Raw genomic sequence first — 14,468 nt, 5'->3', positions numbered from 1 at the left:
CTGGCTGTCTAAGGCTTTCTCTCTGGTGCCTGCAGTTCCTCAAGGAACTAACCACATCCTAAAATGAAACAAGACACCTGTGATTAGCCTTGGCAGTAAGGGACTCGGTCTCTGGTTTGTTTGCTCAGCATGTGAGAGATGGAAAAGTGTCCCTTAGAATGGACACATAATTCGATTCCGATGGAAGCCAGAAGACTTTGGGTTTAAGGATTCCTGCTCTCTGCAGAAGAGACGATTCCCAGAAGTGTGGCTGGCAAGGTCGGGGAGGTCACCAGCCTTGGGGAAGAAATAGCCCCTATTGTACACAGTCCTTTGTCAAGAGCAGGGCTTCACATGGTCCTCCCTGCAGTGTAGCTCCCTCACCTTCAGGCTGGCCACCAGGTCCACTGGCAGGTATGCCCATTGGCCCTCACCCACTCATTCCCCACCTGCTGCTGCTGGGTGTTCATTCCCAACTCTTTTTCCTCCAACCACCCTTGGGATTGCAACACATCAGACCATCTCGGTTTTAGTAGTGAGATGACGCCAGAAATCCTCTTATTCTAGGAAGACTTCCTAGGCTAAACAAATTGGACCTGTTTTCCTTGGCCTCACCTGTCAGAACACAAATTTACCTTCTGTTCCTGGTATAAGGGAACTAAGGCTTCACCCAGTGCATTGTCTATCAAACTGTTGATTGCAACTCATTATAGGATTGTGAAATAAATTTAAAGTGTTGCAAGTCAGCATGAAAAAAAAAATTCTTTAAAAGATCAGACTAGGGCTCTCCGGGTGGCGCAGTGGTTAAGAATCCGCCTGCCAATGCAGGGGTCATGGGTTTAAGCCCTGGTCTGGGAAGATCCCACATGCCGTGGAGCAACTAGGCCTGTGTGTCACAACTACTGAGCCTGTGCTCTAGAGCCCGTGAGCCACAACTACTGAGCCTGCACACCACAACTACTGAAGCCCACACGCCTAGAGCCCGTGCTCCACAACAGGAGAAGCTACCGCAATGAGAAGCCTGTGCACTGCAACGAAGAGTAGCCCCCACTCGCCGCAAAGCCCGGGCACAGCAACGAAGACCCTACGCAGCCAGAAATAAAAAAATTAAAAAAATAAATAAATGTATTAAAAAAAGAAAAAGATTAGACTAGACTAGAACAAAAAAGAAAATACCAACTGCCATTACATCACATGTAACATGGGTAAGTACTGTTTCGTTCAAATTTCATTTCAGTTATTATAAATACGTATATAGAGTGTACTGAAAATTCAGGTAGCACCCGAACTTTCAGTACCAGAAACCAGGTAGTATGGTTTTAAGCTTTAATAACTTCAAAAGTATAAATGCTACAGACTTACAAAGAACATCATTTGAAAGTTTTATTTAACTTTCTTTCACCTTATTTTTATGAATTTTGAATAATAAATTTTTATTTTAATGTTTGTCTCTGTCCATTGAAGATGATAAACATTTCCTGATACAAAACTAAAATGAAAAATTTGTTACCAAAATTCACATAGGTAAAAGAAATTTAAATTATTATATTTTCAAATGATGTTTTTTGTTAGTTTGTAGAATTCATACCTCTTATGCGATTAAAGTGTAAAACTTTTCTAAGGATATTCCCTGGTGGTCCAGTGCTTAGGACTCCGCACTTTCACTGCTGTGGCCTGGGTTTATACTTCTACTTTGGCCTTATCACAGTCTGTCCTCTCTCACACCTTTGTGAACTCCTGGACAGAGAGGACAGGTTATTTTCACCTTTTTAATCACTTGCAAAGTCTAGCACAAGGTTCGTATGTAGCAGCTATTCCATAAACTCTTGTTAAATGAGATGAGGCCAGTGGGGTTAACACGACCCCTTTAAAGCTACAAGGGTGAGGGCTGGCTTCACTACACGATGTTTTGAATGCACTTACGCCAACAAGCATGGGAGTTACATGATGTTCTGTTGTTACACACCAGCGGGCACTTAGACTAGGTCTGAGTCCAGTACTCTCATTTGACGGTGAGGCCAGAGTGGTTAGGTGACTTCTCTTGTGTCAGCTCACAGCTCTCCCAACTCCCAGGCCACTGCTCTGTTCCCACCCTCTTACCTCCCCCCTGGAGGTCATCTGGGGAGTTTGGGGACCAGGTTTGGCTCTCCTGAGGCTGGGGCAGGGCAACTTTCCAGAACCTCCCAATTCCACTCATAGATAACCCCCCAGCCTCTACCCCTCCCTCTTCCCCTCCCCCCTCCTCCCACCACCCGCCGGGGCTTGCCCTCCTCCAACTCCCACCTAGGACTACAAATGCTTTAAACATGCCGCAAATCAAAGTCCCAGGTAAAGTTTCGGCTTTTGTGAAAGCTGGGGTTAGCTACCCAGAATATGCTCTTGCTGGCCAGGTGGCCTCTTTGTAACAAGTTTCTTTCTGTTTATCAGTGGAGCTGCTGACCTCCTGGAGACGTGGGGGCCAGGAAGTTACCAGTGGCAACACCACCAACAGGGATGTTTGCTCAGGTTACTCAGACTACCGTTCAATTACAGGTTTATTCTTTGCAAAGTGATGACTGTTGCCGCTCTCACTCGGAGCATGTGTGTGCAGGAGCTAACACCTCGCTGGGGGTGGGGGGACGACAGGTCAATTTCAAGCTACTGGTTAGGGGGAGGGAGCCAAGAGGCTGTTTTGGACAAATGATTCTCCGTTTCTTCCCTGCCAGCACTTTCTCAACATCAAACCCTGCCTGCATTTCACTTCCTCTGTTCTCATGCTGTGAACAAAGTAGCAAACTATCTGCTCCAAACTCCTCCTCCCACCTCTGACCCTTTGAATTACAGAATGCTGGGAGGTTTTCACTCTTCTCCATAATTACACTTTCAAGACACTTCAGCTTCCCTCCAAGATTAAAGTTGCAGTACCTGGTTATTTTCCCGGAAAGATGCCCTGAAAGTTATTTCAGTAGCTAGTCTGTCAGGTTTTCTCCCTGGCAGATGTAGGTTCATGTTTTGTTTGCATAACATTTTAAGCTTTAGTTACCCAAACAGATTTTTCCATTGAAAAACCCAACCCAACTTTACTCACACTGTACACCTAGAATATGTTTGGCATATAGCAGGTGCTCAGTAAATATTTCTTTATTCCAAGTTTGTAAAAGTCACTGAAAATCAAAATAATATGCGACCAAGCAGGAAGTTCAACAGCTCACAGGTTTTTGTTACTGGAGGACCTCCAGGCCCTGCCAGGTGAGGCAGGGATGTGCAACTATCCCAAACTGAGCCTTGAGACTCCTCGGAGTCCAGGGATAAAGGAGGACCCCAGGTGGGCATGAGCTGGGATTCCCTAATTATCTAGGAACCCTGGTGACAGTCAGGCTGGGTTTGAGAGAAGGCAAAAAAAAGAACTTGGATTGAGTCTTATCATCCTTTGAGTGTCAGAGGAAGGGGAACGGATGGGGGAGTTTAACAGGAGGGGTATTCCTGAAGGCTTGCTCTGGTCTCCAGATTGGGGGGCAGGTGATGGTGAGGACAGAACCGAAGTTTTCCCTTGTGTCCTCAGCGCACAGGGTGCTCCTGGCTGTAGGACTTCTGCCTAGGGCCACTGGATACTCACCGTGCCACACCCTGAACTTGGTGTCTGTGCCCTGCCCCCTAAGCTAGCCAGCCTTCCCCATTTCCCCATTGCTTCCAGTAGTGTCTGAGAGCCTGGAAACAGCTCTTGGCCCTGCTCGACTCCCAGGCACGGAGTTTCTAAACAGTTTTCAACATCAGGTTCACTCCATGCCCACGCCCAAGTCCTGCTGACTCATTCTCTGCCTCCCGGATCCTCCTCTTCCTCCCCACTTTCAAAACCGTCATCTGAGACTGTGCTCTGATCGCCCAGTATCTGGAGGATCAGCAGACGCTGCCTGCCAGCCTCCTCTGCCTCAGGCCTCTCTCTCCCTTTCACAATCAGAAGAGCCATATTCATATTCCTTTAGTGCCATTTGACTGTAGCAGAAACACGGCCTGGGCAGTCTGCTTCCTGTTTGCCACTCACCCTCACCGTCTATCTTTTCCTCTTCAAAGTGTTTCCCTTATATTCTTGCTAAGCAAGCCATGTTCCCTTTCTCTCTCAAATTCTTACCTGAAACTCCCCTCCTCTAAGGAGACTTCTTAGACTAAGGTGCATCTTACTGCCCTCAGCATCTGGGTGTATTTGTTTCCAACTTTCACTGCCCATGTTTCCCCATGTGGGACCTCCTCACTAGATTTTTATGGGGGAGGGAGAACCAACAAGTCTAGACATTGCGCCACCTAGATTCTGTTTTCTTTCTTCTTCCCAGTCCTTAAATCCTAGCCCCCAATCTTTTGCCTCTAGTGTGCTTTTCCCTACCAGTTCACCCAGCTTTCTGATCCCTGCAGCATCTCTCAGTCCTGAGGTATTTGGTTGTTAATTCCACTGCCCTGATCTGTCTGTTCTTTGTTTTCTATCACATGCAGAGCTGAAGGTGAGGGTTGGGTTTCTTCCTTTCTTCAAATCTCTACCTAGGGCTCAGGACCAGGTTGCACAGGGCACAGGAGAATAACCTGACCTCCCAGGGCTCTCAGGTGCCACAAAAGAGTCTTGTAACAGTCCTTTTTCTCCCCAGACTGAGCCCATCCTTGTTCACTGGGCAAGCCTTTTACACAGCACAATTACAGCTTTGAGCTCAACACAGTGACAGGCAGTGCCCTGCACTTGACCTCCCATTTATTCAAACCCTCACTCTCATTCTCATCAAATGAGAAAGGACATTTTGGGCCTTCCCAGAGAGGGGCAAAGGGATGTAGGAGAAGCCAAGTTCGCCCAAATCTTTGGCACAGTCACTGGGTCCCTCTGGTACATAGAAAGCCACTTTGGTCCTCAGCTTCACTTCTAGGGCTGGAGATGTCAGAACACATCCATGGAGCCAGAGGAGGTTCAGGACAATACCACTGCCATTTTTAATATTACTACTTACCATATCAAAAAACAGTTGTCTTTTCCATTTTACACATAAGGAAACTGAAGCACAGGGAGGTTTAGTAACCTCCAGAGCTAGGAAGTGGCAGAGGCAGAATTTGCTCCCAAGCACATGTCTTTCCAAAGCCCACTGTCTTAACCATGACACCAAGTGCTGCCTTGCACTTGGCTGGTGCTTGGAGCGTTGCCAAAGCATTTTCACATACTCCTTCTCATTTGCTCCCACCCAGGGAGTGTCTATGTGATCTGGCCAAGGCTAGACAGCTAAATTGGTGACAGAGCTGAGCCAGCTCTCTGCCTCCATTATACCCACTGCCTCTGCCCTAGGGTGAGCTACCCCTCTGATTCCTAATTTCTGTTCTAGACAATGGCTACATGGTCTAAGCCCATGGTCATATCTCCTGTTCAGTTTTCTCCCAACTGAATTTGGACTAAGATGTTTTTGATCTCAGAGGGCATTTGACATTCCTCAGGGCTTCCCCTTTTCAGGCGTGAGTTCTTCCATTCTGCTGTGGGTAGGAATCAGCTGTTCTGCTAACTGTGGTTAGTGACTACCAAGGATGAGGCCATCCCTCAGGCAGCCCAGTATCCTTCATGGCTCCTTTGACAGACCTGCCCTGCTTACTGCCCTGGTGCCCCTGAAAGTAGTTTTCTCTTGTTACCTCTGGGTGCCTAAAGTGAATGTCATTGTTGAGAAACAGGAGCTAGGGAAGTACCTGCAATGATATGGGCTTCTGCTGGATAATTTGAACTAAAGTATATTTCAAACCCCTCACCTTAGCTTGTATTATTCATCACACGCATTTGCCTGTCTAATCCTTTTCACCATTCCTGCGATGGGCAGAGACACAGCTCATCGTTGGAGGGGAGAATGGGGCATGGGTAGTGCACACACATCTCTGGCAAAATGAGCCCCAGGTTCCTTGGTGTGTCCAGAGTTGTTAACTTCATGCAGTGTCTGTAAACTGCATTTGTGGGTCTGGCAGTGCACTGAGAGGGAAGCCTTAAAATCTTCCCTGTGAATGTTGCAATGGGTGGTTGGCTATTAGCGGGGTCTGTTCTACACTTTGCTGGCAAATTGACACCCTCCCTCCACAGGACAGGAGAGCCCTGTCCTACCCACTGCAGAGGTCAGGGTCTGGGATGACCAGCTCTGGGGGCAAGTAACAAACTGTTTCTCCTTTCGGTTAGCCTGGGGTTTGGAACAAGTGACAGGGAATCAGGAAGTTGGTGACAGTCACAGTCATGAACACCCATCAGACTCCCTCTCCACAGCTCCCGCCGCCCTCCAAAGGCCCAAGCCTCCAGAGGGAGAACATCTGAGGCCCTACGCCCACCGGGAGGCTTCTCACCACTAGCCCCTTCTGCTCAGGAGCAGCGTGGCACCGGCAGGAGGAAACCTCTCTGAAAGCCTTTCTGTAGCGGAGGACAGGGGGTGGCCCAACGTGGGGAGATGGGGCACAGAAGGGACGCGGGGGGATGGGTGGGTGAAGGGCAGAGGCCACAGGGTCCCGAGGGAGTGCGCTGTCTCTTCCCTCTTCACCCTACCCCTCCAGGTCCCAGAGACCTGAGCTTTTCTTTCGTCCCTTCAGGAAGGCGCAAAGGTAGAGGGGGTCCTACCGAGGGAGGAGCTAGAGGCCACCACGACAGATGGACCAGCCCGGTCCTGCCCCTTCATTTTACTGTCGGGGGGGGGTGGCGAGGAAGAACAGGAGGAGTAGAAGGTGGGCGGAGGGGGGAGGTGGGCAGCAAGGACTTGGCAGAAGCGAGCTCGACTGGCGGGAAGTCCCGAGAAGCAGGAGAGCTCTGGGTTCCAAGTCCGGGGGAGGGTCGCGGGCTGCTTCTGCCGCTTACCTGTCGCGCCCAGGCAGAGCCACAGCCGCGCGGCCGTGCAGGTCGCGGGTTTCCCGACGGGAAGTCCTGGAGGGCGGGGCCGGGGCGGGCCCTGCACTGCCGCTGGGGCGCGTCCACCCCGCCTCTCCCGGGCCAGGTGCAGGCGGCCATCCGCCGCGCCCCCGAGCACTGCAGCGCGCCGCGGAACGCCCGGCTGCTCCGAAGTCGCCCCCGGCCTTATGCACCCAGCCCGCCGCCGCCGCTGCTGGGAGCCCGGCTGCTCCAGCTTCTCCTGATCTCAGCAAACCCCGGAGGGCAGTCTCCGTGGCCAGGTTCTCAGCGCCAGTGAAGATTGGAGGGTCCTAGCTACCCCAAAGACGACAGGCGTTAGCCGAGCCGTCGGCGGCGGAAGCAGCTTGTTTATGGAACCGCAGCGTGTGACGCGCGGGCTCAGGGGCTGCGCTGCCGGAGCGCTCAGAGCGGGGCAGAGAGGCGCCCCTGGGCTCCGTCCTAGGTTTGCGTCTCATCGCCGGGGTGGTCCTTAGCAAATGACTCCTCCCCTCCATCCAACAGTGAGAGCAGGCAATTTGCTGTGTGCCACGAACGATGCTAAAGCCTTCATGTGCCAGGTCTCAGGTAAATCCCAGCCCTAGCAAAATCTACGATTATTGTCCGGAATATACATGGGAGGTGGCTGATCACACAGCTAGCAAGTGCTGCTCAAAAGTGTGTTTCCTTGACCAGCAGCGTCAGCGTCATCGGATAATTTGTTAGAAGTGCAGAATCTTGGGCCCCACCCCAGACCTAAATAATCCGAAACTCTGGGGATGGGGCCCAGCAATTTTATCTTTAAAAGCCCTCCGGGTGATTCTGGTGCATGCTCAACTTTGAGAACCACTGAACGAGTAGAGGCAGAATCCAAATAAGTAAGTTCAGTTCCTAAACCCACGCTCTGAATCATCCCCCTCAGGCTGCTCACCGGTTCAATCCAGCTCTAAGGTTCTGTGATGTAATCTTTGGGGTCCTTGTCTCAGTAATAGAGAAGGACCACTCCAAATAGCCGATAATTTGGAAATTTTCTGGCGTAGAAAGTTCGACCACCAATTCTGTTTTTCTTCTGTTTTGATATTTAAACGAGTTTGTGTTTCTAAGTCTGTAAGACCTGGGAGCAGGGGCATGGGTGGGTAGATCTGAGCAAGAAGGCAGTTGTGACATGAACTGGGAAGGGCAGGGGAAGCTACTGGGGATTAACAGTTGGATGGAGAGAAGTAACCTTGTTTTCTAATCTGGGACCCCAGGGTAGAATTGAGCTGTTCAGAAGGAGGCCAGAGTTATTCCAGTGATGGATTCTGGACAGAGGAGGCCAGTGGAGCATGGAGAAGAAGATCTTGCCTAGCCACACTAGATCAGGAAGCAGGTGAAGGATGGACATTCCCAAAGGGGTAGAAAATGGAGGCATCCACTCACTCTCAGCCTGGTCACCTATCTCCTCCCGTAACACCAAGCAGCTGAGTAATCCCACCCCCACCCCCCCAACTCCCTTCCTTTCACATTAGAGACTCTGTCTGGGGTTTAAATTCCTAAACAGAGACTTTCTACAGAGTTTGCCTTGATCATCCGTTCTAGTTCTTTTACAGACCCTCAGGGTTCATTCTCATTCCCACTGCTCCAGCTGCCACCCTTGTCACTTGCCTGATTCTACAGCTATTTTTCTCAGAATAAGGGCATTTCCTGTTGAAGACTGTGGGATGCTACCCTTCATTTCTCTCTTTCCGGGGGCTCGACACTCCTGTGCGCGTCTCACCCTATAGTCTTTGCACCACCCTTCCTCTTGATCCTGATCTGACCCTTGAGCCTTAGTCAGGACCCAGCCTGCCCTGAGGGTGATGGGCTTGTCTGGACTCAAGCCTCAGTTCTTCCCCAGGACAGAGTCATGACTGCTAACCCCATCCCGGAGTCCCTGAGAGGCTGATGCCCAAGGAAGCAGCATTGGTCTATGTTGTGTGTTCCACATTCTGGAAGCAGATTACTCATTCAGTTTTACTTTAGCTGACTCTGATTTTAAACATGACTTTGAGTCCTCAGAACAATGAGCTGCCTGATTTGGAGGCGCATGTAGTCCACAGGATGTGTGACCACACTGACTGAGCTGTTCTTTTTTTAAAAAATCAATTAATTTTTGGCTGCGTTGGGTCCTCGTTGCTGCGCACAGGCTTTCTCTAGTTGCGGTGAGCAGGGGCCACTCTTGGTTGTGGTGCATGGGCTTCTCATTGTGGTGGCTTGTCTTTGTTGTGGAGCATGGGCTCTAGGCACGCGGGCTTCAGTAGCTGTAACACGCAGGCTCAGTAGTTGTGGCGCACAGGCTTAGTTGTTCCGCAGCATGTGGGATCTTCCTGGACCAGGGCTCGAACCCGTGTCCCCTGCATTGGCAGCCGGATTCTTTTTTTAAAATTAATTAATTAATTAATTTTTTTTTGTGGTATGCGGTCCTCTCACTGTTGTGGCCTCTCCTGTTGCGGAGCACAGGCTCCAGACGTGCAGGCTCAGCGGCCACGGCTCACGGGTCCAGCTGCTCCATGGCATGTGGGATCTTCCCGGACCGGGGCACGAACCCGTGTCCCCTGCATCGGCAGGCGGACTCTCAACCACTGCGCCACCAGGGAAGCCCCTGGCAGGTGGATTCTTAACCACTGCACCACCAGGGAAGTCCCATGACTGAGCTGTTCTGTCCTCGCAGGAAGGACTGGAGGGGAGCCACACAGAATGACTGCATGGCAGGCCACTTGAAAAATAGTTTTCTTTAATTGAAAGCGTTATAAAGGCACCTGGTTAAAAAAAAATTGAAGCACTAGCAAAAGGTACACAGTGAAAGATACATTTCATTCACTCCTCTCTGGAAATCATCTGTGCCTACTCATGACCGAAACTTTCCATCATTAAACTCTTCTGCAGGACAGGCTTGGATTCCCCACTCCTCAAGAAGTCCTGTGAATTTCTTTCTTTTTTTTCTTTTCTCAGAATCTTATTCTTATTTCTTGGCCATTTTAGTTTCTGTTTTTGGGTGTTCTGAAGTTTCGCTTTTCACAGCAGTGTACTTCAGGGGGTTCCCCCCCAGGCAGGAAGTGTGGTGGGGAGCAGATCGGTGGAAGTGAGCGAGACAAGAACAGCTCTGGGAGGCTATTGACATCAGCCTTGGCCTTTATTGAGTCTCTCTCTTATGCCTGCGGTCCCTGGCGAGGGGATGCCCACCTCCGGGTGGGGCAGAATGAAGGAGACCTGCCCACCAGGAGGAGGTGCTGGCTTCACTTGGGAGGGAAAGTCGGACCGAGAAGCTGCCACGAGCACCCCAGGGAGGTCAGGAGGGAGGGCAGGCCCACCCATCCTACCCCAGACTGTACCCCTCCCCCACCCTCTGAGGGTGCCTGACCAGCAGAAGGAACGTAACGCGTCCCTTGAACTTCTTTAGTCTCAGTTTCTTATCTGTAAGGACTAATGACGCCTTAGGGGTGGTTGTGCAGGTGGAGCAGATAACTGATGTGAAAATGGGATAGTTCAGGTCTTCTGTTACATCTGTTTATCTCTTTTCTCCCCCTATTTCCCCCTTCCTCTTTCTCATCTCATTCCCATGCTCTGAAGAGAAGCCATCAAAGCGAGAAATGTTTTAGGCACCCAAGCAGAGCTGTTCCAAGTTCTGCCGTAATCACTCATGCATCACAGTTCACTCTGCTCTGCGGGCCTCAACTTCCTCATCCGTAAAAAGGTATAATATTATTTTTACTGTTGAGTCGTTACATTAAATAAGTAAAATGTTTAACCCAGTGCCTGGTATACAATAAGCACTCAATAAATGTTAGGATGTCAGTCGTTATCACTAGCTGTTGTCCTTCTTCCCTTCCTACCTTCAACAATGCCATGTTAGCCCACCATGCTTTAGCTCTGTGCTAGGTATTGAGTAGGACCAGAGACACAAAAGTAAACAATCTACTTCCTTCTCCTCAGGACACCCTTAACCTAGGAAGGGAGGTTGATAAATGTAAAAAGGATTATGACAGGGCAGAGCCAGGGCTCTAAAGCAAGGCAAGTGCTTTGGGTTTAAAATTGAAGGGGTGGGGCTTCCCTGGTGGTGCAGTGGTTGGGAGTCCGCCTGCCGATGCAGGGGATACGGGTTCGTGCCCTGGTCCGGGAGGATCCCACATGCCACGGAGCGGCTGGGCCCGTGAGCCATGGCCGCTGAGCCTGCGCGTCCGGAGCCTGTGCTCCGCAACGGGAGAGGCCACAACAGTGAGAGGCCTGCGTACCGCAACAACAACAACAAAAAATTGAAGGGGGCACCAAAAACTCAGTAATCAAGTAGTATACAATGTAATATTTAAAAACATCAAAATTAGTGCAAAAGATATCTATGATGAACAAAATATGAACAATTTAAAACAAAGAGTAGTGCTCTGCTGAGCCATATTGGAGCCTGAGGTAAAAGAAAAAATGTGGACCCCATGTCCATGTTTTTTTTTCTATTAATTTTTTTTTGGCCTCGCTGCACGGTTTGCGGGACCTTAGTTCCCCAACCAGGGATCGAACCCAGCCCCTCATCAGTGAAAGTACGGAGTGCTAACCACTGGACCACCAGGTAATTCCCCCATTTTTTTTATATATAACTGAAGCCTCCTTATGTCATACAATGAATAATTGTTTACTCTCTTGGGAAACGTGAGATAGGCACATTATGACTAAGGACACCTCTACTTAAATTACACATGATTTTCTTCTTAAAAGCACTCAAGATACCCAGGATCTGTGTGTACTTTTTAAAAAAGAGAAATTTAATATTTGTGAAGAACATCTACATGCTTGCAAGATTTTGCTATGAGAACTCTTTCTGCTGAAAATGATGATATATTGTTGTTTAATAACTTTTTTAAAAAAAGATATGCACATTGAACCTTCTGAAACAAAGGTAATTGTATCTCAACCTGACAAAAATAGAAAAATAAACTCTCCACCAGAGCAAACTCTCCCCCAGCTAACTGCAAAACCTCTGTTACCTATCCCTAAAAAATAAGAGAGGAGCTTCCTATCTTCTTAGATATTTGAACAGACAATACATTTCCTTACAGAAGGTTGAACTATATATGATGGCACTGGAGTGTTGTTTAATATTGTTTCAGATTGAAAGTAAAGGAGAGGTGATGGAATAACTCAATGGCAGGTCTAATGTCCTGATTTTTAATGTCCCCTTAGTGTCCTGAAGTTTTTGCCTCACTGCTTCTTAATTCTCATGGAATCTTTTTTATTTATTTTCAATAGGTAACGTGCATATGGCACAATGATCAAAAGTTCATAAGTATAGTGAACTACTCCTATCCCTGGTCACCTAGTTTTCCTCCCCAGAAGCAGCCACTGTTACCAGTTTCTTTTGATTCTTTCTAGAAACATAGCCCAGAGAAGGAGTCACCCTGATTTTAGCAAGTATCTTAAATAGTAACTTTTTTCATTATATTGTCTGAAGTGGTTAAAGTTATTTTAAAAGCAATTAACTTACTGAGCTCTTTTTGTGGCTCTGATGGATTTCCGGTGGACTCTCTTGGGTTTTCTAGGTAGACAGACCTATCAACAGCATAGGATTTTGGCAAAGTGAAAACGGTTTTGGAGTGAGACCTGGGTTGAATCTTGGCTCTGTCTGATTTTAAATCCAGCCTTTAAAAAATGTTGGCACTCTCAAAAAAAAAAAAAAAAAAAAAAAAAGTTGGCACTCTCCAAAGGCAGCATGTAAGTACAGAGTGGTCCTTCCCCACAGGTGTGGTGGGTAGAGTGGGCAGAGGCCACACAGAGCCAGGTACTGCTCCTCTGCCTTCTCCCGGGTTCGTTTGACCTGAATCTGCATAGATCCAGAGGGCTTTGATCTTGGGGATTTCTAAACAGCCAGTGACCAGGAGGAGAGACTGAAGGGGAAGCCCTAAGCTACAATAACCTTTTCTTTCCCCACGAATGGAATGTGAGTTATGTTTGCTGAGAGCAGATTAAGATAGATTTTATTGTTTGAAATCATGGATTTATAGCTCTTTAAAGAGCTGCTAATTATCAGCAAGACCTACAACCTCAGCCCACCCCCCATGTAGTAGTGGGAAAAAACAGTCCAGCACAAGGGAATGTGTACAGGTCTTCTCACAGAGGGGACCCACTTCCAGACAGGGAGTTGGTGGTATTTGGTGAGGAGTGGTACTAAGAAACACCTATAGTTGGTGAGGGAAAAACCCGCATTCTTACTTACTCATGGAATTTTATCAATTTGAAGGGATGCCCCAGGACATCTCTGATCCCTTTATCCACTCTATGGAAAAGATGACTGGGGATGTGGATTATCTAGTTTATTTATATCACATAGTTTTTTTCAACAGGACCTCAGAGGAGCATGAATGAACTCCTTTATATCTTACACTACCAGGAAAAGACAGACCTGAGGCGGTGCCTTGATGTAAGTGCAGTCCTCCAGACCGCAGTAAGATGGGACAGCATTATATTGTCATAACGAGGGATGAGCTTAAACTTTGAAAAGATAATTGGCTCCACTTATTAATTATCAAGACTTAAGATATCATGGGGTTCAGCTGTTACATGAGGTTTACGGAAAACTATACCAGGCTTGCCAAACTACCAAGTGACTTACCAGGTACAAAACAAGGATGCCTCGCGAATAGAAGGAGAAGCCCCACTGTGGGGAGCCGGAGACAGACTTAGGACCCTGATGGGCTCTGTAATGTGTTATCCTGTCCTGGTGTTCAGTACCCTGAGGAGCCCACAGGTGCTGAATTTTTTTTTAAATTAATTAATTTTATTTATTTATTTTTGGCTGCATTGGATCTTTGTTGCAGTGCGTGGGCTTCTCGTTGCCGGGGCTTGTCTTGTTGCGGAGCACGGGCTCTAGGCGCGCGGGCCTCAGTAGTTGTGGCTCGCGGGCTCTAAAGCGCAGGCTCAGTAGCTGTGGCGCACGGGCTTAGTTGCTCCGCGGCATGTGGGATCTTCCCGGACCAGGGATCGAACCCGTGTCCCCTGCGTTGGCAGGTGGATTCTTAACCACTGTGCCACCAGGGAAGCCCAGGTGCTGAATTTGAAGGCAGTAGTGGTCAGGGTATTTGACCTCCTGGCATTTTTGGTCCCTTGGCCATTAGCTCAATATGGTGATCTCCTTGCCAGTGATGGGCAAAGAAGTGTGTCTCCTGGGGGCCTGCAGGAAAGCTTTCCATTCCTTTGAATGAAACAGATGCAAGAATAAGACAGCCTCTTAAAAACCTATCTGAGAACAAAGCCCACACAGTGACAAGGTGGAGCAAAGGGATGACAGAACCTGGGCCACCACTGATACTGTTTTTTTTTTTTTTAATGTTTATTTATTTGGCTGTGCTGGGTCTTAGTTGCGGCACGTGGGATGTTTGTTGCCACGTGTGAGATCTTCATTGCCACGTGCAGGATCTTCATTGCTACATGTAGGATCTTTAGTTGCGATATGCGGATCTTTAGTTTTGGCATGCGAACTCTTAGTTGTGGCATGTGGGATCTAGTTCCCTGACTAGGGATCGAACCTGGGCCCTCTGTATTGGAGCGCAGTCTTAGCCACTGGACCACCAGAGAAGTCCCCACCACTGACACCACTGAGCTGGAGCTTATGCTGCTCATGGGGTCCATCCTATCCTGG

This window comes from Mesoplodon densirostris, chromosome 11 (assembly GCF_025265405.1).
Source record: "Mesoplodon densirostris isolate mMesDen1 chromosome 11, mMesDen1 primary haplotype, whole genome shotgun sequence".
Classification (NCBI taxonomy): domain Eukaryota; kingdom Metazoa; phylum Chordata; class Mammalia; order Artiodactyla; family Ziphiidae; genus Mesoplodon; species Mesoplodon densirostris.
This window is presented reverse-complemented; position numbering follows the sequence as displayed.